Genomic DNA, 26,985 nt, shown 5'->3' with positions numbered 1-26,985 from the left:
TTTAGCCTGATGTTGCGAGGGAGCAGTATTTATTTAGTATTAATTTACTACGGCCGAACCGCTGTATCTGCGTTAGCTTTAATTTCAACGCTCTAGTTAACAAAACTGCTGGCCTGGCATTTATTGTATTTTTATTTCAGGACAATTCCCATTAAAGTCAGTGACCTGTTGATCCACTTCAGTCTCCCTCTCTCCGCATTTGAGCCACAACCGCAAGTTCTGTCACTGGGAGCAACTCCAGAGCCATTGTCAAGGACACAGTAGGTTAAGCAAACTCCATCTGTGTCCTTCACCTGATAAAATTCTTGGAACGTGGCTTTCCTGTAATCAACAGCCTCCTCCTTCAGAGAAGGCTAAATGGTGCATCTCATTCTAACCACCCAGTGAGGACCACATAGTTGTCCCCATCACCTGCTCTATGAGAGGTACTGACAACTGCTGGACTGACCACACCAAATTTGGTCTCTCATTTCCATCGATCAGGGGCCTCTTGGAGTGGCAGCAATGGAGACAAAGCTGCAGTTAATTCGGTATCAAAGGGCGAAAAAGACCTTCGGAAGAAAGTCCCTTACTGTTGTGACTCTCAGTCAAGCCAATGACTCCCAATCATTGGGATCTGTAGAGACTCCACAGTGCATGGTCTGCCCTGAAATTCATCACAACTTGTAACTGCACCAGAAAACACCAGGCCTTCTTTAACTTAAAACTAACTAACAAGGCTCGTCCTCACAATTTACCTCCCACCATGGCCTTACACCTTATTATTTACCTGCACTGCATTTTCTCTGTACTCTGTCAATGCTTTTTCCTTGTGTGACTCCAGTGTACTGATGTTGAAAAATTAACTGTATGGATTGACATGCAAAACAAATTTTTTTCCCACTGTACCTCAATACCAATTACAACCAGCAGTATAGCTTGGTAACTTAGTAACAGGCTTCAGTTCAGAAAGTAGGAGAATGAATATAAAAGGTTATTAATCACAGTGGAAGAGAATGGTTCATGATGTTCCCATAACGTCCTGTACTGGGACTACTATGATTCACAATTTGCAGTACTAATTTAGACTTAGACTCAAAAATAACACCATTTCTAAATCTGTGGATGAGAGCACATTAGCGGGAGAGGTCAACGAGGACTACAATAGGGAACAAGAGGGCATTAATAAATCTGGATAGTGAGCAAATAACTGTCAAGTGAAGTTCAACACAGAGATATACAAAAGAGCACTTCTGGTAGAAAGACTGAGGAGGCAATTTGTAACTTGGAAGGCACAGACCTGGATAGAATACAGGAACAAAGAAATCTCTAGTACAAAAATGCAGTTCACTAAAGGTAGATCCACAGGTTAGCAAAACTATTGAGAAAACAAGCCAGATATTTGAGTTTATTCTCAGATAGGATGGAAAAGAAGGGTAGTTGGGCTAAACTTGTATTCAACCTTGGTAAGACCACACATGGAGTATTATGTACTATTAGAATGTTTACCATATGAGAAAATGATGGAGAAGATTTGCTAAGATTTATAAGGATGATAACAGAAATGCAAAGGGGATACATATTAGGAAGAAATACACATTCTTCTGAGGTCTTCAAAATTATGGTTTTGATAGAATGGAAGCAGGGAAAATGATTCCCTATGGGGAAAAGCAGAACAAGACCCTATCATTACCAGCAACACACATCAAAGTTGCTGGTGAACGCAGCAGGCCAGGCAGCATCTGTAAGAAGAGGTGCAGTCGACGTTTCAGGCTGAGACCCTTCGTCAGGACTTTGAACGATCCAGGCACAGGTGGGTATCACAAGTGGGTACCTCACAATCCCAGCCAGTCAGATTCAGTCTTGACTTCTGTTGCTGTCTGTGTGGAGTTTGCATGTTCTTCTTGTGACTGAGCAGGTTTTCCAGTTTGCAGTTTCTCCCACATCTCAATAACGTATGGATTAGCAGTTTAATTGGCCACTGTAAATTCTGAATGTGAGATAAGTGAATCCAGGAAGGAATTGATGAGAAAGTGGGGAAAGCCAATGGGCTAAGGTGTGATTAGCATAAAAGTGGGTGGTCTTTGCTCGAGCTGGACTCAGTGGGTCAAAGGAGACATAAGAGACTGCAGATGCTGGTATCTGGAGCAAGAAACAATCTGCTGGAGGAGCTCAGTGGGTTGAACAGCATCTATAGGAGGACAGGAATTGTCAACGTGTGGCATCAAAACTTAGCACCAGTCTTGATGCAGGGTCTTGGCCCAAAACGTTGACAACTACTACCCCGGCACACACACACACACACACACACACACACACACACAGATGCTGCTGAGTTCATCCAGCAGATTGTCAGCCAGCCAATTGCCTGTGTGGTCTTAGGATGGTGCAAACTCGACACAGACAGCAACAGAGGTCAAGGTTGAACCTAACTGGCTGGGACTGCAAGGTTCACCTTCCTGTGTCTGGAACCCATTAAAACATTTGGGTCTTTCAAAGATCATAGGCACCCTCTTCTCACAAATCAGAAAGAAAATGATTTGTAGCTCAGATAGCGAATTTCACAGCATACACCGGTGATGTTAAACCTGATTCTGATTTCAAACAATTGGTTTATTGGTTAGTCCTGACGAAGGGTCTCGGCCTGAAACGTCGACTGCACCTCTTCCTACAGATGCTGCCTGGCCTGCTGTGTTCACCAGCAACTTTGATGTGTGTTGCTTGAATTTCCAGCATCTGCAGAATTCCTGTTGTTTGCCCTATCATTACCAGACAGTCACTAAGAAATCCCATTGAGAATGCAAAGAAAGCCTCTTGGTGGTGAGAATATGGAACTTGCCACATGTGGGAATGACTGAGCTGAATAGCACATTGAATGGGAGGCTGGAGAGGCAGTGAGGAAGAAGAGAATAGAGTTAAACTAACAGAGATAAATGAAAAAAAAAGATGAATATATAAAATATATTTATCATATATATAAAACATATATATCATTAGCACAAGAAAGTCTACAGATGCTGGAAATCCAAAGCGACACCCTCAAATGTGAAGAGGGTTTGTGCCTCCACTTCTCTTTCAGGCAGTAAAGACCAGACCATACTCCCATTCTCATCCCATGCTCCAAGTTAAAAAAAAATTTCTCTCCTCTCCACTCAACAATTCTTTTAAATCTATGTTCCCTATCCCAGTTTCTAACCTCTGTGCTGACAGAAAAAGATCCTACCTATTTACTCTGTCTACATCCCTCATGTATTTTATACACCTCAACTGAGTACTTGCTCAGGCTTCACTGTTCCAAAGAGAAGAATTCCAGCCAATCCATTATGTTGTCGTGGGTAAATTTTTCAGCTCTTTACAGCATCTTCATAAATCTCCTCAGTGCCCTCTCTGGTAAAATGGTGACCAAACCTGTAATCATTACTGAACCTGTGACAGAAATATTGTTGGTACACATTTCCAGCATAACTCGGTGTTCTAATGTCTCAATTAACAAAGGAAAGCCTCGAATCTGCTTGTTTAATAACTTTGTTGATCTGTATCTCTACCTTCGTGGATTAGTGGTCACATATTCAACATTTGTTGTACTTTTCCTTGCCTTTTTGATTCTCCCCAAAAGCTTAATCCACCACAATTCTCTGGATTATATTCAATTGGCCCTTTTTCCACTAAATGACCAGACCATCTTTATCTGAACAGTCACTGCACAAAGTCAGAATCGTCACATCACCAAGAATACACTGACCATCAACCCCCTCAAATTAATCCCATTTCATTCCCGCCTCATTCCTGTCCACTCCCTGCAGTATCTGTCATTCAGCTAGATACCAGAGGCAATTTGTCATGGATAATTAACCAGGCAACCAGCAGGTTGATGAGAGTAGGCAGTTTAAATGGTTCATCGCAGACTAGACGGGCCAAAGAGCCTGTTTCAGCGCTGTACCTTTCTATGACTCTATGTTTTTGAGAAGTGTGAGAAAACTGGAGCACCTGGAAGAAAACTCAAATCATGGAAAGAACATACAAACTCCTGGCAGACAGCGCCAAACACCAGGACTGAACCAGATCGCTGGAGCTGAGAGTCAGTAGCTCCAATGACCTTGCAATTGCACTGTTCTATCTTCATGCAATCTGAAGTTTTCACGTTCACTGTCAAGTACGTGGTCACTGTTTGCATCATTTACAAATCATCTTATCATGCCCCTATATTCAGGTTGAAATCGTTAATATAAATTACAAAAAGCATTAAACTGAGTAGTGAGTCCAGAGGAATCCTACAGGCATCCAGCCACTCAACCATCACTCTTTACTATCTGCCATTGAGACCATTTTGGATCTGATTTGCCACTCTCCTTAGGATTCTGTCAGCCTTCACTTTTCCATCCAGCCTGCCAAGACTATCTTGTCCAAACACACCGTCCTGATTGAACATCCCTGTCACTTCCTTAAAGTATTTATTTGAGTGATATGATCTTCCATTAACAAATTCATGCTAAATCTCCCTGATTAGTATGTACATTTCTAAATGTAGATTCATGCTATCCTTTTGAATGGATTCCAATACTTTCCTCACCACTGAAGTTAAACTAGCAGGTAATTGCTTAGTTTATCCCATTCCTGCCCCTGCAGCCAGAAAGGACTGCAAAGTCAAAGTCTACCTGGTAATCTCTTGTCATGACCGAGCTCAGAATAGAGTGCCTATTTCACGGGTCTGGTGACAGCCGTGTGAATGACATGGCCTGTCCACTGGAGCTAGCTGAGCATTACAAGGGTCTCAATGTTGGTCTTTCCTACATTGGACTTCTAGTTTGGGTGGCAGGGTGGAGATTTGTCTCTACCAAAGGAGGTTTAAGGCACTCCTTTTCCTCCACTAGCCTGCCTTGGGCAAAGTGTAGCAGCTGCTTAGCCCAGACCAGGGTCAGGTAAAGGCATGGGAGTAGGTGATGGATGGTTGTATGAGCAGCTGGAGCATACCACAAGTCCTGGTTATGCATCCACTAATGCCAGGGAGACAATCTCTGAAGAGTACTGATGATAGCTGGGATCATCCGTCTTGTAAAGACACTGCCCAGAAGGCGGCAATGGTAAACCACTTCTGCAGAGAAATTTGCTAAGAACAGTCATGGTCATAGAAAAACCATGATCGCCCAAGTCAGACAACATGGCACATTATGAATGAATAAATACTTCTGTGGTCAGTTAGGAACCCAAACATGCAATACCACTTTCTAATTAGTTATAAAAGAATAATAAGCACTATAATTGGTCGTGGTATCTTGATATGCACTCAGATGGTATGTGGATATGAACTTAAACTTTGTATACATTAGTTATCGAAACAATTTTTTTTTGAGTGTGTTAATACTCTGATTATTGAATTGCAGTAGATACTAGTACATCAGTGTGTAAATTAGACTTAGCTGAATTACATTAACCTGAGTGTATGCAGGGTGGTTCCCACCAAAAGAAGTGGGTTAATTTGATTAAAATAATCTTGCCGTAGCCCAAATCTGTGGCTGGTCGGAATATCTCTTTGGGGACAACACAGCCACACCAGAACATAATACAATAGCAGAGTTTTCCCACGCTGTATCCAAGCTGCCCAATCATCCGTTCTCCAAACACATTTTGTATTTCCTAGAAGTTTTGTCTTGAATATTCCATCAACGATGCAAACTCAGAGCTGTGAAAGCTTCGTCTCCTATTTTGCAATTTTTTGTTTAAACCATGGTCCTGGCAGCCATCAGTAATACATCGTCTCTACCTTTCCTGTTGGGGCCAGAGCCCAGATTGCAAATGAAAGCATTGAGCAAGAAAAGTTTACTGGTTGATGGAGATTTCAGTCAATTCTATCTCCTGCCAAGTGTTGTCCCAAAATGACTAATTACTTCCTCGACACTGGCTTGAGGGTGAAGTAAACTGGTTGATTCTCTCAGAAGAGGGAAACAACAACCTATAAATGATAGCATCAAATGAGCTGCTGGAGGAATTCAGTGGGTGAAGATGCTTTGGATAAAAACCTTTTATCCAGTTCAGTTGCTCCTGACCCACTCTGTTCCTTTTGTTTCAGATTCAAGCACCTACAATCTCTTATGTCTCCAGTCTATAAACCATAGTCCTTCACAAAGTGCACAATTCTATCTACATCCAAACGCCTGAAGCAAAAGTTCAAAATGCCATCTCTGAACTGGAGGAGTGTCAAATCATAAACACAAGTCTGCAGATGCTGGAAATCCAAAGCAACACAGACAAAGTGTTGGAGAAACTCAGCAGGTCAGGCAGCATCTGTGGAAATGAATCAAACGTCGATGTTTTAGGCCGAGAGCCTTCTTCAGGACTGAGAAGGCATGGGGAAGACATCAGAATAAAAAGGTGGGGGGAGGAAAAGGAGGTTAGCTGGAAGGTGATAGATGAAGACAGATGGGTGGCAAAAGTCAAGGGCTAGAGAAGAAAGAATCTGATAGGAGAGGAGAGTGGATCATAGGAGAAAGGGAAGGAGGGAAGGAGGAGGTGACCCAGGGGTAAATGATAGGCAGGTGAGAAGAGTTAAAAGGTCAGCGGGGAATAGTGAAGGGGGGGGGGATTTTTTTTTACCAGAAGGAGAAATCGATATTCATGCCATCAGGTTGGAGGCTACCCCAGGTGGAACATAAGGTGTTGCTCCTCCACCCTGAGGATGGCCTCATCTTGGCACAAGAGGAGGCCACGGTCCGACATGTTGGAATGGGAATGGGAATCAGAATGGTAACGTTTGGCCACTGGGAGGTTCAGCTTGTTGTCGTTGGAGCAGGTGTCTCAGTGAAGTGGTCCCCTAATTAACGACAGGTCTCACCAACATAGAGGAGGCCACATCTGGAGCACCGGACACAACAGACAACCCCAGCAGATTCGCTGGTGAGTGTTGCCTCACCTGGAAGTACTGTTTTGGGCCCTAATGGAGATGAGGTGAACGTGAATATGGAGGTGTAGCATTTGGGCTGCTTGCAGGGACACGTGCCGGGTGGGAGATTAGTGGGGAGGGACGAATGAACAAGGGAATCGTGGAGGGAGCAGTCGCTGCTGAAAGCGTATTACATCACTCTTCTAATTAATAAATGTCGTAGTGTAAGCAGGTCAGCTCTTATTAAAAATAATGCACTGTTGCAGAAATTAAGGTGCTGTGACACCAGAGGTTAGTGACAGATTGAAGACACCAATAGCCTTCCTGGGGGCCAGTACAATACCGTGGTCTTAGTATTCTTCAACTGAATGGTTCACCACTGGAAATTGCCCAACTGGATGGCACAGAGGCAATGGAGAAGTCAATTAGATTTTTTTTAGATTATGAGGACACCCAGTCCTCGTTTATTGTCATTTAGAAATGCATGCATTAAGAAATGATACAATGTTCCTCCAGTATATCACAGAAACACAGTACAGACCAAGACTAAAACTGACAAAAACCACATAATTATAACATATAGTTACAACAGTGCAAAGCAATACCGTAATTTGATAAAGAGCAGGGAATTAAGGGAAGGCCATTGTGACACTGAGTTTCACAAGAGTGTCTCAGAACCATAATTATACTTCAAGGAAAATGACCCTAGGATAGCTTGCAGTGAGGAAGTGGGTAGACCAAGGAACAGTTCTTGCAATACTGCTGAGGTAATGTTTGTGAAGGAAAAGAAACTGAGAAGCCGATAGCATTTCAGAAAAAGGGTAGGTTGGTCAAGGAAGGAACCATGTCACAGAGGGCTGAAAGCTGAATACAGAATGCACATGAATCTCAAATATTAAACTGTATGTTTAGCTCATCATGGCAAAACCCTTGTCACAACTGTAGAATCCCCCATTGTCTGGCCTTTGCACGCACATCTTCATTTCACTGCTGTTCTCCAGTGCCCCAGAGCGGCTGGCTGCATGGGTGCGGGAGGACTGCTCCTTGCAGTGCAGCAGGCCACAGGGGCCTTGCCGGATGGCCTCAAGCAACTCTGCACTTGCCAGCTATCAGCACTGGGCCATACGCCTTGCCTCAGCGTGGTGACAGCTCAGCTGGCTGACAGACTGGCACAGAAGGAGCAGAGTAGTAAAAGTGTTAACTCAATCATCCCGTGTCCTGACAGTGGAGCCAATGTCACACCCATGAGACCCCACTTCAGGAGCTCTTGCATCTCACTGGAGTTCAGTTCAGAATATGGCTGGTAAGAAACTAGGTAGATTTTAACTACCTCCTTTTACAACAAGTTATATTAACAGAGGTCCAGTGGTCAGCAGAAGACAGTGACAGACTGCAGCACAATTTACCAGTGTTTAGCAGGAGCACCAGCAGATGATCGGTGCTTTGTTAATCAACGGGCAATGACAACAACAACGTTCCTGATAGTTCTGCCTGCTAAGTACCTGGGCATGACTTTGTCCCCACACTATTCCCACTGAAGTTCTGACCCACAACTCAGCTGAACTATGATCTTGTCAGGGATAACCATGTCCTGAGTTAATGAGAATGGACTAGCATAAGTGTAAGGTGAACATCATGGCTGATCATGGGTTTTGTTGATAAGCAAAGCATCAGATAAACACACCACCTTGAGTGAACGCAACAGCCACAAAATGCTGGAGGAACTCAGCAGGCCAGGCAGCAACTATGGAAAAGAGTACAGTCGACACGTCGGCCCGAGACCCCTTGGCAGAACTGATTTGGCAACAGTCAAACTTGACTTTTGGCGTTACTATTTAATTTTAGTTACTTCAGAATAAAAGGCCGAAAGCCAGTTTGGCTGCTTTTCACTAGTAAATAATACAGACCCACCTATCAGTTAGACAGATAATTGTTTTCATTCAGCAGTACTTGCACTGTATTCCAGTAACAGCAACAAATCCCACACTGCGCATGCAATCTTTCAGGAATAAAAAAATCCCACCGATACAGCATGACAGTGGCAATATTTCATTAGGAGTTTGAGGAGCTTTGGGATGTCACCAAAAACAACTGCAAATTGTTACAGATGTGCCGTGGAGAACATTCTAACTGACTGCTTCGCTGTCTGGTATGGGGGAGATGGTGGGGGCTACTGCACAGGATCGAAGTAAGCTGCAGAGAGTTGTAAACAGTCAGCTCCATCATGAGCACTAGCTTCTGTAGCATCCAAGACATCTTCAAGGGGTAATGCTTCAAAAAGGCGGAATCCATCATTAAGGACTGCCATCACCCGGGACATGCCTTGTTCTCATTGTTTCCATCAGGAAGGAGGTACAGAAGCCTGAAAGCACAAAGTCAATGATTCAAGAACAGCTTCTCTCCCTCTGCCATGCGATTTGTAAATGGACATTGAACCCATGACCACTACCTCACAAATGTTTTATTTCTATTTTTGTACATATTAAATAAATATTTATTTAACTATTTCATATATATGTATATTTTTGTAGCTTACGGGATTTTTTTTCTATTATCATGTATTGCATTGTACTGCTGCTGCACAGTTAACAAGTTTCACAACATACGCAGGCGATATTAAACCTGATTCTGATTCCGAGCTATTCAGTAAAAGGTACCACTTGTTGGATCTCAGTGTTGTAGCTGTAACACTGATTCCGAAGTTCAGCCTCAGAGAATCATAGAGAGATACAGAACAAAAGTAGGCCCTTCAGCCCACTTGCTAGCACCTGGTGTTGGAAATGAGAGAATCCACTCGAACGAGGAAGAGGACGGGGAACCAAAGCAGCTCGGCAAAGGATTTGCAAATCATAAACAGAAGAAAGTCTGCAGATACATGCAGAACGCTGGAGGAACTCAGCAGGCCAGGCAGTATCTACAGAAAAGAGTACAGTCGATGTTTCAGGCCGAAACCCTTCATCGGATTTTCTCTTGTCTGTGAAAGCCTGCAGATGCTGGAAAATTAAAGCAACCACACACAAAATGCTGGAGGACCTCAGCAGGTCAGGCAGCATCTACGCAAGTGAATAAACAGTAGATGTTTCAGGCCAAGACCCTTCTTCAGGACTCGGGAAAGGAGCTGCTGACTTCCTGCACAGTGCTGCTGCTCAGCTCTCATCGTGACCATCTACTGCGCTGACTATCGTTTATTTGGTGAGTCAAGTGGCCATGGGCAAAGTAATTTGTTGGAGCTTCTAGGTACTGGCAATACATGGCAGCACTGAGGAAGCACGAAATGTCAAGAGATAGTCCTTTGATTAAAAATTTCAGCCGGAAAAGGGAGAAGTCAACCAATGAGCTGGTCCAAACTCCATGTCCAACATACACTCCCCATGAGCACAGTGCTGATTGCAATGCCCTTGCACACTGAATGAGAAGTTATTGCCTGAAAGTTCAACTGTTCTTCTCTCTACAGTTGCTGCTTGACCTGTTGAGAACATAGAACATAGAACAAGTACACACACGTGACCCAAAATGTTGTGTTGAAATAATAAACTAGCAACTTATCCCTTCTGCCTAAACAATGTCCATATCCCTCCATTCCATGGACATTCATGTACCTACCTAGGACCCTCTTATTTGCCTCAACCAGATTTACCTCCACACCACTCCTGGTAGCCCACTCCAGGTCCTCACATTACCATTGACTCCTCTCAACTTAAAATGTATGCCCTCTGGTATAGGCATGTCCTGTCTATCTATCATGACCTGAATATTTCCAAAGTTTTCTGTTTTTATTTCAGATTTCTAAAATCTTCAGCAGTTTTTCGCTTCTTTGAAGCAAAATATCTAGTAGTCGTCAAATGCAGTCTGATAGCCTGACCACCTGCATATTAGCTCCGTTACAGAAATTCAACACTTCAGAAGTTTAATCCACTTTTGAAGAGGTTGTGGACTATCCCAGGAAGCCGTTTGGCGTTCACACTGAAGATAGGTCAGCAGGAACAGTAATTGTACTTAGCTTCCGTACACCATCCTCACTGGAAGAACAAGGTTAAAATCCCAGCACAGTGTGAAATACTCATGAATTATAGAGTCATAGAACACTACAGCACAAAAACAGGCCCCTTGGCCCATCTAGTTCATGCCAAACTATTAACCTTCCTAGACCCATTGACCTGCACCCTGACTAAAGCTCTCGATATCCGTCCTTCCATGTACCTATCGAAATTTGTCTTAATTTTGAAGTCAAACCCGACTCCACCACTTGCAGTAGTAGCTCATTCCACACTCTCCATCCTCTGCATGAAGAAATCCCTCCCTCATATTTCCTTTAAATATTTCAGCTTTCACCCTTAACCTATGACCTCTAGTTCCAGTCTCACCCAACCTCAGTGCAAAAAACCTGCATGCATTTATCCTATCCACGCCTTTCATAATTTTGCATAGCTCTATGAAATCTTCCTTCATGCTCCTACGCTAGATGTACTGGAGTCTGAAAGAAGAGGTAGGCTGTCCTAACACTATACAACAGGAATTCTGCAGATGCTGGAAATTCAAGTAACATACATCAAAGTTGCTGGTGAACGCAGCAGGCCAAGCAGCATCTGTAGGAAGAGGTGCAGTCGACGTTTCAGGCCGAGACCCTTCGTCAGGACTAACTGAAGGAAGAGTGAGTAAGGGATTTGAAAGTTGGAGGGGGAGGGGGAGATCCAAAATGATAGGAGAAGACAGGAGGGGGAGGGATAGAGCCGAGAGCTGGACAGGTGATAGGCAAAAGGGATACGAGAGGATCATGGGACAGGAGGTCTGGGAAGAAAGACAAGGGGGGGGGACCCAGAGGATGGGCAAGAGGTATATTCAGAGGGACAGAGGGAGAAAAAGGAGAGTGAGAGAAAGAATGTGTGCATAAAAATGAGTAACAGATGGGGTACGAGGAGGAGGTGGGGCCTTAGCGGAAGTTAGAGAAGTCGATGTTCATGCCATCAGGTTGGAGGCTACCCAGACGGAATATAAGGCGTCCGGTGCTCCCGATGTGGCCTTTTATATACTGGCGAGACCCGACGCAGACTGGGAGACCGCTTTGCTGAACATCTACGCTCTGTCCGCCAGAGAAAGCAGGAACTCCCAGTGGCCACACATTTTAATTCCACATCCCATTCCCATTCTGACATGTCTATCCACGGCCTCCTCTACTGTAAAGACGAAGCCACACTCAGGTTGGAGGAACAACACCTTATATTTCATCTGGGTAGCCTCCAACCTGATGGCATGAACATCGACTTCTCTAACTACCGCTAAGGCCCCACCTCCCCCTCGTACCCCATCTGTTACTCATTTTTATGCACACATTCTTTCTCTCACTCTCCTTTTTCTCCCTCTGTCCCTCTGAATATACCTCTTGCCCATCCTCTGGGTCCCCCCCCACCTTGTCTTTCTTCCCGGACCTCCTGTCCCATGATCCTCTCGTATCCCCTTTTGCCTATCACCTGTCCAGCTCTTGGCTCTATCCCTCCCCCTCCTGTCTTCTCCTATCATTTTGGATCTCCCCCTCCCCCTCCAACTTTCAAATCCCTTACTCACTCTTCCTTCAGTTAGTCCTGACGAAGGGTCTCAGCCTGAAACGTCAACTGCACCTCTTCCTACAGATGCTGCTTGGCCTGCTGCGTTCACCAGCAACTTTGATGTATGTTGTCCTAACACTATGTGCAGTTCAGTGAAAGCGAAGTGAGAGAAAGGTCATGGGAGGTGGGGATAGACGGGGGGAGAAAGCAAGGGGAGGGAGAAGGGGATGGAGGGAAGTGAAAGAAAGGGTGGAAGGAACAGGAGAGAAAAAGACGGAGAAAGAATAGCGAGATAGAGGAAGCAGGGAAATGGAGAGAAGAGAGGTAGTGGAAGGGAGAAATATGGAGTGGGTGGGAAGAGGGTTGAAAGAGAGGGAGAGAAGTGAGAAAGAGAGGGGAGAAAGAGAAGTGAGAAAGAGAGGGGAGAAAGAAGGTGGGAAGGATGGGGAAGAGTTTGGGAGAAAGTGGGAGGAAGGGATGTCAGAGTCAGTGAGAAAGAGTGAGGGGGTGAGAAACAAAAAAGATAATGGAAAAGACAGAGAAAGGAGGGGGAGAGGGAGGGGAGGGGGAGAGGAAAGGGTGGGGGAGAGGGAGGGGAGGGGAGAGGGAGTGGAGGGGGAGAGGGAGAGGAAGGGGAGGGGAGAGGGTGAGGGAGAGGGAGGGAGAGAGGGAGAGGGAGAAAGAGGGGGAGGGGAAGGGGAGGGGGAGAGGGAGGGGGAGGGGAAAGAAGTGAGATAACTGGAGCCCTGGCAAGAGTTTTGTGAATGGCTAGATATATCAACAAGTGAGTGGATCCAGGGGGATGTTGTAGGGACTTTGTTGGAGATGAGGTTGGAGCATCAGAGCCCAACTCTTTGATTCTGGCAGCAGAGGACTCCAAACTTCACGGTTATAATACTCTTGCTCTAATGAAATTATGATCGGTTTCAATGAAATCTTTGTTCTAATCCTCCGCTGTTTAGTCTGAAAGGCACAAACAGCATATATCTCCCAGATGAACCCCTCAAATCATTAAGCTCTTAACTTAACATTTAGGATCAAGATTTCTACTGTCTGCAATTTAATAACCTAAAAACAGTAAGGCTCAGCTGGGAGAAGCTCTCTAAATTTCAAAAGAACTATGGTTCATCCTTTCCCATTAAGTAAGGGGATTCAGACCCAGACCCACCCACTGAGGAACTGGAGGGCAGATTAAATTAAATTACATTTTAATTAAAGCCACAGTAATATCCTGCCTGAGTCAGCCTGTTACCATCCCTGTTCTGAATCAGCTGCCCTTGCACTGCCACTCAAATTGCTAACAGATAGGGGCTAGCGACATCAGTTTTCACTTTGTTTAAACAACTGTCATCTCATGATACACTTCCTGTATTCCTCCCTACACCTCCCAAAGAATATTCACAATGAAAAGACTGGAAATACAGGCACATTTAACACAGAGAGCATCATACCCCTCACTCTGTCAGGTATACATAGGGCAGACTGCAGGAAACCTTTCCCTATGTCAGAGGTAGATAAAATTAGAGGACGCAAACAACAGGAATTCTGCAGATGCTGGAAATTCAAGCAACACACATCAAAGTTGCAGGTGAACGCAGCAGGCCAGGCAGCATCTCTAGGAAGAGGTACAGTCGACATTTCAGGCCGAGACCCTTCGTCAGGACTAACTGAAGGAAGAGTTAGTAAGAGATTTGAAAGTGGAAGGGGCAGGGGGAGATCCAAAATGATAGGAGAAGACAGGAGGGGGAGGGACCTCCAACGGGATCCCACCACTAAGCACATCTTTCCCTCCGCGCCCCCCCCCCGCTTTCCGCAGGGATCACTCCCTACGCGACTCCCTTGTCCATTTGTCCCCCCCATCCCTCCCCACTGATCTCCCTCCTGGCACTTATCCTTGTAAGCGGAGCAAGTGCTACACATGCCCTTACACTTCCTCCCTCACCACCATTCAGGGCCCCCGACAGTCCTTCCAGGTGACGCGACACTTCACCTGTGAGTCGGCTGGGGTGATGTACTGCGTCCGGTGCTCCCGATGTGGCCTTCTATATATTGGCGAGACCCGACGCAGACTGGGAGACCATTTCGCTGAACACCTACGCTCTGTCCACCAGAGAAAGCAGGATCTCCCAGTGGCCACACATTTTAATTCCACATCCCATTCCCATTCTGACATGTCTACCCACGACCTCCTCTACTGTAAAGATGAAGCCACACTCAGGTTGGAGGAACAACACCTTATGTTCCGTCTGGGTAGCCTCCAACCTGATGGCATGAACATCGACTTCTCTAACTTCCGCTAGTGCCCCACCTCCCCCTCGTACTCCATCCGTTATTTATTTTTATACACACATTCTTTCTCTCACTCTCCTTTTTCTCCCTCTGTCCCTCTGACTGTACCCCTTGCCCATCCTCTGGGTCCCCCCCCGCCCCGCTTGTCTTTCTCCCTGGGCCTCCTGTCCCATGATCCTCTCATATCCCCTTTGCCAATCACCTGTCCAGCTCTTGGCTCCATCCCTCCCCCTCCTGTCTTCTCCTATCATTTTGGATCTCCCCCTCCCCCTCCCACTTTCAAATCTCTTACTACCTCTTCCTTCAGTTAGTCCTGACGAAGGGTCTCGGCCTGAAACGTCGACTGTCCCTCTTCGTAGAGATGCTGCCTGGCCTGCTGCATTCACCAGCAACTTTGATGTGTGTTGCTAAAATTAGAGGATGTAGGTTTAAGGTAAAGGGTGAGGGATTTAGAGGGGATCTGAAAGCAACCTTTTTCACCCAGAGATCTTTCAATCCACAGGAGGGGAAATGCCTTTGGTAACACACACAAAATACTGGAGGAGCTGATGAAGGATCTCGGCCCAAGCGTCAACTGTTTACTCTTTCTCATAGATGCTGCCTGGCCTGATGAGCTCCTCCAGCATTTTGTGTGCGTTGCTTTGGATTTCCAGCATCTGAAGATGTTTTTGTGTTGGAAAAAAGCTCCTGCTCGCTCAGCCTTTTCACATAAGACATGTTTTCTAATCCGATTAATGAAAACCAACACACCTTATGCCTTCTAAACTGTCCTATCAACTTGCCTGACAACCTTGAGAGATCCATGCACTCTCTCTCTACACTACTAAGTTGTGGAAGAAGTCATTGACAGCATTTAGTAAGTATTAGATAAGCATTTGAATTGTCCCTGCATAGGAGACCAAGTGCTGGAGATTAGTATGGATAAGTGCCCACTGGTCAGTATTGACATGGGAGGCTGAATGGCCTGTTTTCATGCTGTGACTCCTAACCATTGGGGCACATACTGTATTTCCTTTATCACAGTTGGGTCATAATGTGAGAAGTTTCTACCTAACTGCACTCTCAAGCAAAACCAGCAACAAATTGGAACTGTTCAGGAAGCACCCTCCATTTGTTGCCAAGAGTAACCGGGGTAGGTCATAAATGACAACCTCATCAAGTCTCCCCACTTCCTGGGTCAACAATGGACAGAGACTCCACTGGCCCAGCCACATAAATGCTGTAGAAACAGGCTGGAGCTGCTGAAGCAAACTCCTTACAGTAGTGATTAATACAGAATGAAGTTAAAGGATATGGAGTGTGGAAATCAGAAGGAAAGGGGCAAAGCTGGGTGGTGGTCATGGGGAGTAGAAAGAGAGACAAAGGGTTGAATAGAGGGTGTGAGTGGATGCACAATGCAGCTCCCTCACAACAGAGGGAAACCAGTGCAGAGGACTCGGTGTGGTGAAGGTCCAAGTTCCGACAGAGGACCTGTTAAACCACGTGTGCACCCCCTCATTGTTGCTTGATTTACTTTGTATGACCCAGGACCCTTGCTCTTTACTGAGTGAAAAGCAAGAGTCATATATCCCAGCTCTTCGAATGAAGTTTCATGCACATTAGCAAAAATGCACCTCACACTTGACTGACATCAAGGTGCAAACATTTTAAAGCATGTGCAAAATATCTTTTATTTACGAGTCACAGATAAAAATAAGTATAACTTTTAAATCTGAGTTTTGGGATTTAATATTTTCTCTGCCTCCTCATTTCCCAGTCTAAGGCGTGGCAAATCCATGTTCCTGTCAGATTTCTTGAGTCAGGCATTGACATGAGAATAGAGAAAGTAATTTTGCAAACAAAGCCTCCACAAACCACACTTTCTTGCCTCTCAACGTACAAATCCTCACGGAGCTGGTGTGGAAAAATGTCAAAGATGAGTTCATTGTCATATACACAAGTAGAAAAATGCATAGGTACATTGAAAATCTTGCTTACACCAGCACGATAGGCACAAAGTATCAGATGCAAAACTTTCACAACAAAAACATGAATTGTATAAATTTATACAAGGAAGAACAGAATTAGAACAACATAAAACAAGGCCCATTCTAGTGAAAAGTGGTCATAATGTTACTACCATGGGGTAGTGATTAGGGTCGTGTAAGTTGCTTCAGGAATTAAACAGCTGAAGGAAAGTGGCTGTTCTTGAACCTGGTGGTGTGGGACTTCAGGCTTCTGTACCTCTTGCCTGAAGGTAACTGCAAGAAGATGACACAGGCCAGATGGTGAGGATCTATGATGATAGATGTTGCCTCAGATGTGGATTTGCTGCAAATGGAATGACGTGTGGCAACCTGCTCCAACACATGACATCAAAAGATCATGCATTGCCTATATTCCAATTCATCTCCATAGATGACAATATACTTGTCGTAAACAGCAGCTGTATCCCTATACGCAACATGGCCCCCACTTGTTAAACATCACCACCCCAAACAAATTCTTGTATGTATGAAACCCTCACCAACATCCACTGACGAGGAGCTTCCAAGTTGTTTTACTTATTATTTTAAACCTTTTCCATTAACAGTTTTAAATATTGTGCAGCTTCTACATGGCCCTCAAGGAGCAAGTAAATTTAGTGTCAATCTAAATTAATTACAGTCAGCACTGTGGCTCAAAACACTAATGTGTGATTATATACTACATGGATCTATGTTGATTTTTCTCCTGCCTTACTTCATTAGAGCACAAGAAAATAGGAGTAGGCCACTCGGCCCCTCAAGCCTGAGCCATTGTAAAATATATACAAATTCAATTCCGCTTTTGTGCCGGATCCCCAGAACCCACAATTCCTCAATCTCTCCAATATTTATCCACCTTAAATATATGCAGTGATCCAGCCTCCACCACCCTCTAGGGCAGAGAAGTGCAGGCACTCACCACACTTTGCAAGAAGACGTTTCTACACACTTTAGTTTGAAATGACTGTTCCCTTATTTTGCAGCTTTGTCCCCTTGTTTGGGACTCTCCCACCCAGTGAAAACACCTCAACATCTACCTTGTCAGGCTATCACAGAATGCCATATGCTTGCATACGGTCGTGGTTCTTCTGAATTCCCAGAAATGTAGTTTCTAGCCTCTCTTGGTAGAACTATTCATTTCACTTGCATGTTTGAGGATGCACCTTCCACGCTTGTAATTTTATTAATATTCATTCTGGAGTTCACCAAAGAGACCAACACGTATTGCTCACCCTAATACTCCTTGAGAAGGTGATGGTATCAGCTTTCTTGACTTGTCCTCTTCTAAAATGCACCCATATTATTCAGCCCTTTGTTCCGTTCTTATGATCAAGCACTCTCCATGCAAAGCACACAATCAGAAAGGATATTTCACGTACATTTCACTTTTCCCCTCATGTTTGCTTATAACTTCAGAGGCATTTCTGCCCATTGAGTCTAAAGCCAGATATATCACACAGCAATCCCCTTCTTCCCTGATTTTGCCCTGTAACTTAATCTCACCATATTCCCATCAGCTCTCCCTGATGCCTCTGTTCACCTACACACGAAGGGAAAATCACAATGGCCAAGCAACCTACCAACCTTTACGTCTTTGGTACATCAGAAGAAACTGGAGTACCCGGAGAAAACCTGCTCGGAATGGAGAAAACGTGAAAACTCTACACGGCCAACAAGCAGAGGTCAGAATTGAACCAGGATCACAAGAGCTCTGAGGGCAGCAGCACTCTGCCACCCCAGAAGGCAGTCTTGGATGTGCAGTTAGTGAAACCCGAAGCAAGCACGAAGGAAGACCTGGGACAAACTGCCTGTTCCTCCCAGAACAATCCTTTTCGGTTCCAGCCACAATGATGCCACTCTGTGGCAGACAGAAGAATTAGTGCTGATTACTCTTAGGCTACATGCACAGTGAATTGAAAATAAGGCATTAAAAGCCTAGCGATTTCCTTGTAAATGCCAGACAACTAAGAGCCAGCCAAGTTATTGTTCATACGTAGGAGCAATGTATGAGTACATTTTTTCCCCACAAAGCTTCTACGGAATAGAAAATTCTCAGGAATCTGTGACAGGTAGCTGAATGGATTGGAAAAATTCTCTATAGTAAAGCCTGCTGGACATCTCCTCTCACCCCACCCACCTAACTCACAGATTTACAAAATACATCTTTTTAGCATTGATGAATACTCACAATTAATAGCCTGATTTCCATCACAGTTACAATAGAGGAAGGCTGTCTATCAGAATAATCCAACTTCACTTGAAGCAGTTGCAGACACACAAAACGTTGGGTTATTAATGAGAGCAGCTTGATAATTCCACATGCTGACAGGACAAGAGGAAATCCTTCTTATCATTCGTTAGCAATTGGTGGAACCCTGCTTTCACCATGGTTACAGCACCTTACTACAGCAGCAGGCGATCCACTTTATCGCCATGGCATCCAGAAAGGCTGCAGCAAACCTCATTCAAGGGAGCAACAACAGCGAGCAAGTGCTCACACCCGTAAGCATTTGTAACATCTGTGATCAAAGCACCGGCTGGCCGCTCGGAGAGCACACACTTACCGAAAGCTAGTGTGGCTGGAGCTGGACGTGGTCTGGGACTCCCTCTGGACAGTCTGATGAAAGCAGGCTGCCACTAGAAGCAAGAGCTGAAAAGGGCTGTTCCTGGGAACATTGCCTCGAAGAGCCTTCACTGAAATTACAAGCGGGGGTCGCACTCTGTAGCCTGCCAATGGTATCTCACTGTCGTATCCCAGAGGAGTGGTAATGGGTTTGGAGCTACAGCAAATAACAGACACTCTTGACACTGCGATCCTTGCTCTAAGGCCAGTTTCATCTGATGGATTTGCAGAGCAAAATGTAATTTACATAGCCATTAATTTCATATTATCCCCTCCATCGCTGAGCTCTTTTATCCAATTCATTCTATTACAATTGTGTTACTTATTAAGCCGAGAATTGATGTTTGTAATTAATTTTCAGGATTTCACTTATTGGCCAGTTCCTTTCATTCAGACAGGCGGAGACATATTTTTGTTTCACCCTTCCAGCTTCCTATGAGGACAATAAATTGTGATGTATTGTCTACTACCTCGCAATCTATCCCTTTTAAATCACGCCACAGTCGGCAGTCCAGTGCTGGTTTCATAAATTATAACCCATTAGGGTATCGACATGCACAGTTCAATGCCGATTATATTGCAGGAGAGCCTGATATTTCTGAATGATCCACTTTGCTTTTCGCATTTAACCTGTCAGTTACAAGACATGACCCAGGTTTGCAATGATTTTTCAAAATACAGTGGATTCCGGTTAATTGGGCTATCGGTTAATCAGGGTAGCTGCTTATTTGGGACAACTCTGAAAGAACAAAAACTAATCGAGAAAATTGTGGGATTCCCTTCGTTTATTTGGTACACTATGCTGCTCCACTGGGACTGGAGACTGGTGCCGAACATGTTCTAACTAGCGTCCATCGCGCATGCTTGTGAGGCATTTGGACGCTACACCGTGTTTGGAGCAAACAGTTTTTAAATAGCCTCAGTTGCGTGTATTGGTGTTCAAAAAGCCATGAGTTTTGTCGCTGATAGTTGGTGAGAAATAAGCAGCAAGACAATTCAGAACTGTTTTGCTCGCTGCGGTTTCAAGCATTCAGGCTTGGAGATGCCAGGAAGGGCCAGGAGTGAAGATGAAACAATTTCACTACTTCAACAAGATAGGAACTATGAAGAATTTGAAGGTATCAACAGTCACCTTGAATGTCGCAATGAAAATGAAGATCTGGAAAATGTAATCATTGATAGCACTGTATGAAGCTGGTCCACCATCCAAACTAGGTGCTGATTTTGTTCATTGCATACACTGGATGAATTCCTCTGAAACTAATGCACAGTTTTATAGTACTGCAGTAATAGTGGTAGTGTTCTAACTTGCTCTGTATTTCATTTAAATATATCATTTGTTACTCAGTTTGTCTTTTTCATACCTTTTAAACTATTTCCGTGAAATTTTGGCTGATTGCGGCTGCTGCTTAATTGGGCCAAAACGTACTGGTCCCAATGTGTCCCAATTAACTGGAGTCCCACTGTAGTTGATCTCACAAATTCCACTAATGCACAGTGCAGGCAATATTTACACAATTCTCCAAGATATTATGTGCTAATGATGGAGGTTTAGTTAATTATGAGGACATGCAAGGTGAGGACAGAGGGGGAAGTGGAGAGAGCAAACTTGCAGGATCCCACCCCACACCCCATAATCACTTAGCAAGGTTAGGATCAGAATCAGAATGAGGTTTAATACCACCAGCATATTCCGTGAAATTTGTAAATGCAGCAACAGTACAATGCAATACATAATAAACTGTGAATTACAGTATATATACAATCATCATCATCATCATCATCAGGTACCGTGCCCAGTTTGAGCTTTGACTGCCATGGCCCACACACTCCTGTTTCGGATCAAGTGGATCAATTCATTGGTATTCATTTCAAATTCTCTGGCTGCTGTCTCCATCATCATTTGTCTTTGTCTTCCTCTTGCTTTCTTCCCTTCAATCTTTCCCATAATTATCATGCATTATAACTCCTCTTTCCTAATCACATGTCCAATGATATATAATAGTTAAATTAAATAAGTGGTGCAAAAAAACAGAAATAATAATTGTAAGTTAGTGTTCATGGGTTCAATATCCATTTAGAAATCAAATGGCAGAGGGGAGGATGTTGTTCCTGAATCATTGAGCGTTATGTCTTCAGGCTTCCGTATCACTTCCTGATGGTAGCAATGAGAAGAGTATATGTAGTTATGTTCATTATAAGAATTTGTTTAATGCATCACTCGAATACAGTCAAACTTAAAACCCTGCTCAAGAAATACTTATTCAATCTTTTGTAAATAGCAAAGGTTTTTGGGAGAAATTCACATGCATTTTATCAACAAAGAGAGAGAGAGAGAGAGACAAACAAGGAGAGAGAGATAAAGAAATAATCCAAGTTGGAACTTGAATTAGATCGCTCTTGGACGTTCCAAAGACTTTCAGAACCAGGTTGTCTGCTTTTTCAGTTCAGGAGATGAAGACAAATAAACACCCAGAATCAGATTCAGATTCAGCATAGGAAATAACAAAGTAGTGAGGTAGTGTTCATGGGTTCAATGTCCGTTCAGAAATTGGAAGGCAGAGCGGAAGAAAGTGTTCCTGAATCGTTGAGTGTGTGCAGTAAGGTCTCACAGCACACTGTTTGTAGGTAATGTGTTTCAAAAATGGCGCAAACAAACAATGTGACCAACGGAGAGGTCTTGTTGACAGGTCACAAATCTACTTCTTTTACTACTTCTTCTTTCAAAAATGATTCTGCTACTAATCTGCGTGCGATTGGAACCTGTGATTTCCATTTTGATGGTGTGTTTTCAGGCCAGTTGAGTGGACTGGTGCTTTGCTGCCTCCAAGGGAATTTGATGAGGTTAGGAGCGGAATCTGCATCCTGGAGGCCTGGTGGCCTGTGAGCCTACCATCGACTCCATTGCTTCTATTTGACTGAGGCATCAAGCAAGATTGCAGTCGACAAGGATGAGAGCAAAGGACTGGCATGTGTGCAGCGCCGTCTGCCTGCGTTTGACCAGTCTTCTTCTCTCTCTCACTAGCTACTGTTGGAGGAAAGTGCAGACGTCTTGGGATTCACATTGCAAGGACTGATCGGCAAAGCTGTGGACTCGTTTTGGTGGGGGCGGGGCGGGTCTTTGAGGTTCATGTTTCCATGTGTTCCTGGATTCTGGTTACTCCTCTTTTTTGCTGCTTTTGAGCAGTTTGATTGGGGTGATCGATAAGGACCGGGTGCTTCAGCGAAGAATGGCCTTGTATATAAGAACAGCATTGGCTAGGGGCACGGCGCTGAATTGAATACAACTGGTTTGAAGTTTGATATTCTCTGTGTTATTCGCTCGCTTTTTGCCATTTGCACAATTTGTTCTTTTATTTTGCACTTTGGGTGTCTGATGTTTTTCTTGGAACAGGTTCCGTGGTATTTCTGTTTCGTGGCTGCCTGCGGGACAGCGAATCTCAGAGATGCACTCTGTATGCAGACTTTGATAATAAATTACTTTGAATCATTGAATCTTGTTCTAACTGAGGGTTAAATATTGGCCCAACACTGGGGGATATCTCCACAGCTCTGATATTCATCTGAGAGGACAGTTGGGTGTTAACTTCAGCAGTTATTTCAAAGGGCGCAGCCCTCCCAATGCATCCCACTGAACTGTCAGTCAGATTTTGGACTCTTCCATTAGTCCATAGCAAATATCCACAGACACCCAAAAGCAAAATAATGCAGCTACTGGACACCTGAAACAAACAGAAAATACTAGATACAATCAGGCAGTATCTATGGAAAGGGAAACAGCAGACATTATTGATGACACTAGCTCTGTTTCTCTATTCACAGACGCTGTCTTGCCTGTTGAATCTTTTGTCATATTTGCTGTCATATCAGGTTGCCAAATGATCCAAAATCAGTTCTGGCACAATATTTGTTTGTTTGTTTATTTATTTATTTATTTGAGTTGCGTTGACGCATGGCCAAGTGGTTAAGGCGTCGGTCTAGTGATCTGAAGGTCGCTAGTTCGAGCCTCAGCTGAGGCAACGTGTTGTGTCCTTGAGCAAGGCACTTAACCACACATTACTCTGCGACGACACCGGTGCCAAGCTGTATCGGCCCTAGTGCCCTTCCCTTGGACAACATCAGTGGCGTGGAGAGGGGAGACTTGCAGCATGGGCAACTGCCGGTCTTCCATACAACCTTGCCAGGCCTGCACCCCGGAAACCTTACAAGGTGCAAATCCATGGTCTCATGAGATTAACAGATGCCTATAAATATATATTTATTTGAGATACAGCGCAGAATAGGTCCTTCTGGCCCTTCGAGTCACACTGCCCAACAACCCCGAATTTAACCCCAGCCTAATCATGGGACAATTTACAATGTCCACTTAACCTACCAGCTGGTATGTATTTGAACTGTGGGAGGAAACCCACACGGTCAAGAGAAAACGTACAAACTTACCGGCAGCAAGGGGAATAAAACCCAGGTTGCTGGTACTGTAAATATCTCCCCAAGTAACTTCAACCTCTTGGTTATACAACCAAGGCAGCTTTAACTGTCTTATCTCCACTCTTTGCCACTCTCAGGACTTCCGGTCAAGATGGTGCCTGCATACAACTTTCCTTTGATTGACATCTTCTGGATAGAATGAAATCATATATCTCATTTCTTTTACATCTTTTATGTTTCTTTTTCATCTTGAATGTGATTCTGGAACTGTTGGAGCTGGTGATTTGCAGTTTGGTGATCGTTTGGCTGTTCCAGCGGTCTGCAGCTCCGAGAGGATTCCAGGTGGCGACCACAGGCAGTCTGTGGGACAGGGCATCAGCTGATGTTCGATTCCATTTCGCCAATTAAAGCTTCCATCATTCACTTACTAAAGCACAGAGGGAGATTGAAACCTCGAGGCAAATACTGTAGTTTGGAGACTGTTCGGGTGTTTCAGCACTCTGCAGTCTCCGAGAGGATTCTGGGAGGCAGAGGCAGCGTGTGCAAACTTCATGGTGAGAAGGCCGCGGGACAGCTGCAAGGTGTTGTTTGGCTTCATTTCGCCAATTAAAGCTTCCATTGTTCACCGATCAAAGCGACAAGGGAGATTGAAACATCAAGGCAAATGTGGAAGGTGAGCATCGACTGTCTGCGTTTTGATCACTGGGGATCAATCTGCGACATGAAAGGGAAGGGCCTGCCGCTGTGCCCAGAAAATGTTACCCAGGTTTTCTGTGTTTTGGATATGGACTTGGACTGTAGACTTTTTTTTTCAGTCTTACAGCTTTTTATATTCTACGTTTTTCACCTGATCTTTCTCATTTTTTTGTGCGCAGGGCTAGGGGATCTGGGGGGGGGGGCAATGTGCCTGTTCGTTTTTTTTTGTGTGGGTGGGTGGGGATTTGTGGGTAGATGATTGTGCTGCAATTCTTTCTCTTTCTTGGTTTCATGGCTATCCGGAGAAAAAGAATTTTAGTGCTGTACACTTTGATAAAAATGAACCTTTGAACCTTTGAAATTCCATACCATAAGAAGCTTCATGTCATGATCTATCCTATAACCAAACTTCTCTCATCTAACTCAGCACCATTTCCCTTTATTTTAATAAAACAACTTGGAACAGATCTACATATTAAAAGCCATTGGACAAATACAAGCCCTCTGAAGTGTCATGTCTATCATACAGGCAAACATACTGCAAACAGCCAATTCAAGTTACATCCTATGAATAGTCTCTTAGAGTAATTATTGTCTTAAGGTTGAGGTTTAAATTATATGAGATCAACTGTACAAGAGATGGAGCGAGACTTCGTGGTACAGGGATGAACAGATATTGCACAGCAATTGATTAGTAAAGCAGTCATTAGCAAGTGCTGAGACTTCCACCAGAAATCACAGACAGCAGCATTGTTTCCTATTGCAGCGAAGGTAGCCAAGTGTACTTTGCAACATTATTAATTTGCGTTCTGTTTCTTCCTTACGCTCTCTAAAGGGGCAGGAAGGGCACACGTTAGCTCTCTCACGTAACTATTCTAATTAATTGAAATTAATGTACCAGCAAAGGTCTACCTCTGCATTAGTCATACGCCACCGCTCTGTAGTAAAGGTGAAGAAGTCCTTCTCATGATTATATCAAGGGCATTAGCCTTTGGCTGAACTCTTGCATATTTAATTACACTTATCCCAGATGACCCACCTCACAATCAATCCTTCCATAGCAATTTCATTGTAAGATTCCATCATAAATGAAATCAGTTTCAAGGCTGTATATCCAAATTCACAGAGACATAGAAGCAGAGACACACAAACAAGCATACACTCATACATACAAATACTCACACATACAGTAACTCATCACTTCAAGGTTCAACATATTCTGCATTCAGAAATGCCCTTCTGCACCCTGTCACCTTCCTAATTCAAGTTCAAATTTGGATTCTTTCTTTATCCCCCTCTCTATTTGTCTTTCTCTCTCTGTTCCCCTCGCTCTCTCTGTTGATAAAGTGCATGCGAACTTCTTTCAAAAACATTTGATAATTGAGATACTGACACCTTCCTATCACCTTAAACCAGCCTGACCATTCTCCTCTGACCTCTCTCATTAATAAGACATTTTCCTCCCCATTCCCCCCACCCTGTCTGGCACCAACAAGCATTCTTCAGTCAAAGTCACTTAGATCACATTTCTTCCCCACTCTGATGTTTGGTTTGAACAACAACAGAATTTATTGACCACATCTGCATACTTTTATGCACTAAGTTACTGTCACATGATTGATTGATTGATTGATTACATATTTGCATTAATGAGCAGGTGTACCTAACACAGTAGCCTCAACATATACACAAACACACACACACACATACTCACACTCACACTCTACACTCAAAGTAAATTCCATCTCCAGGACTCTCTTGTAAATATCACCTGGGAGATTTTCTATTGGAGCGTTAAAATACTGGGGTGTACTTTTTATTTCCTTTGGAAGTTTTGATTACTAATCATAAAAGTATCTGGAAAATATCTGCTGGACCCTTAGCAAGGGGAGATTTGATGTGGCTTCCAAGAGTGCAAGCAAGTGTAGAACCATGATTTACAACGAACAATAGATACAAATCACTCTGAGTGCTTGGAGCACACGGCAGGTCCCCAATTTAAAAATCCGAGTTAATTGTATAATCAATACAGTTGGTAATCCACTGGATATCTAGTTAGCATTCAGGAGTTATGGTCAGTCTGGTGTGTCCTTCAAACGATGCTGCGACTCCCCTCCAGTGGAAGCGGAAGAGAGAATACCATTGAAGATCTTTGTGCTCCTCCAAATTTTCAAACACTCCAAGCATGGCACCGACTGCCTTAACTTTCTCACAATGAAATGGTTAACTACTGTTTAACTTTTGGATTTTCTTTACCAGACCCCTCCACCACTACCCTCTAAAACCTCTTTAACAAGTTTTTGACTCCTTGTACCAGTATCTCTCTCTGTTCCAATGATGGGTTCAGGGTCTGAAATTTGAACTGTTTCTCTTTCCACAGATGTTGCCCAACCTGCTGAGTGTGTGCAACATTTGCTGATTATACCTCTTGTAGTTTGGAATCTATTTATTCTTAACACTTATGAAGCTTCTTGGGACAATTTTCCACATTAAGAGTGCAGCACAGATTTCATTGAAAGCAAATGGCAAGATTGGGAATAAAAG

The 26,985-nt window shown here is 43.9% G+C and overlaps 1 protein-coding gene across 9 annotated transcripts in view; it reads right to left on the bottom strand.

The window, feature by feature from the left end:
* sema4ba (sema domain, immunoglobulin domain (Ig), transmembrane domain (TM) and short cytoplasmic domain, (semaphorin) 4Ba) overlaps positions 1 to 26,985 on the bottom strand; it is a 462,752-nt gene that overhangs the window by 250,909 nt on the left and 184,858 nt on the right. For 2 of the 9 annotated variants that reach the window (XM_063065887.1, XM_063065890.1), the window contains exon 3: positions 8,768 to 9,218. The exons of 4 other annotated variants lie outside the window; for them this stretch is intronic. The gene's annotated coding sequence lies outside the window, so the exon portion shown is untranslated. Of the gene's footprint in view, positions 1 to 8,767; positions 9,219 to 18,278; positions 18,745 to 19,258; positions 19,514 to 26,985 lie in introns of those variants that run through there. 3 more of the 9 variants (XM_063065894.1, XM_063065897.1, XM_063065901.1) reach the window with 3 other exon arrangements.

This window comes from Mobula hypostoma, chromosome 13 (assembly GCF_963921235.1).
Source record: "Mobula hypostoma chromosome 13, sMobHyp1.1, whole genome shotgun sequence".
NCBI lineage: Eukaryota > Metazoa > Chordata > Chondrichthyes > Myliobatiformes > Myliobatidae > Mobula > Mobula hypostoma.
The sequence above is the reverse complement of the archived record's forward strand: the minus strand, read 5'-3'. Positions and strand labels throughout refer to the sequence as shown.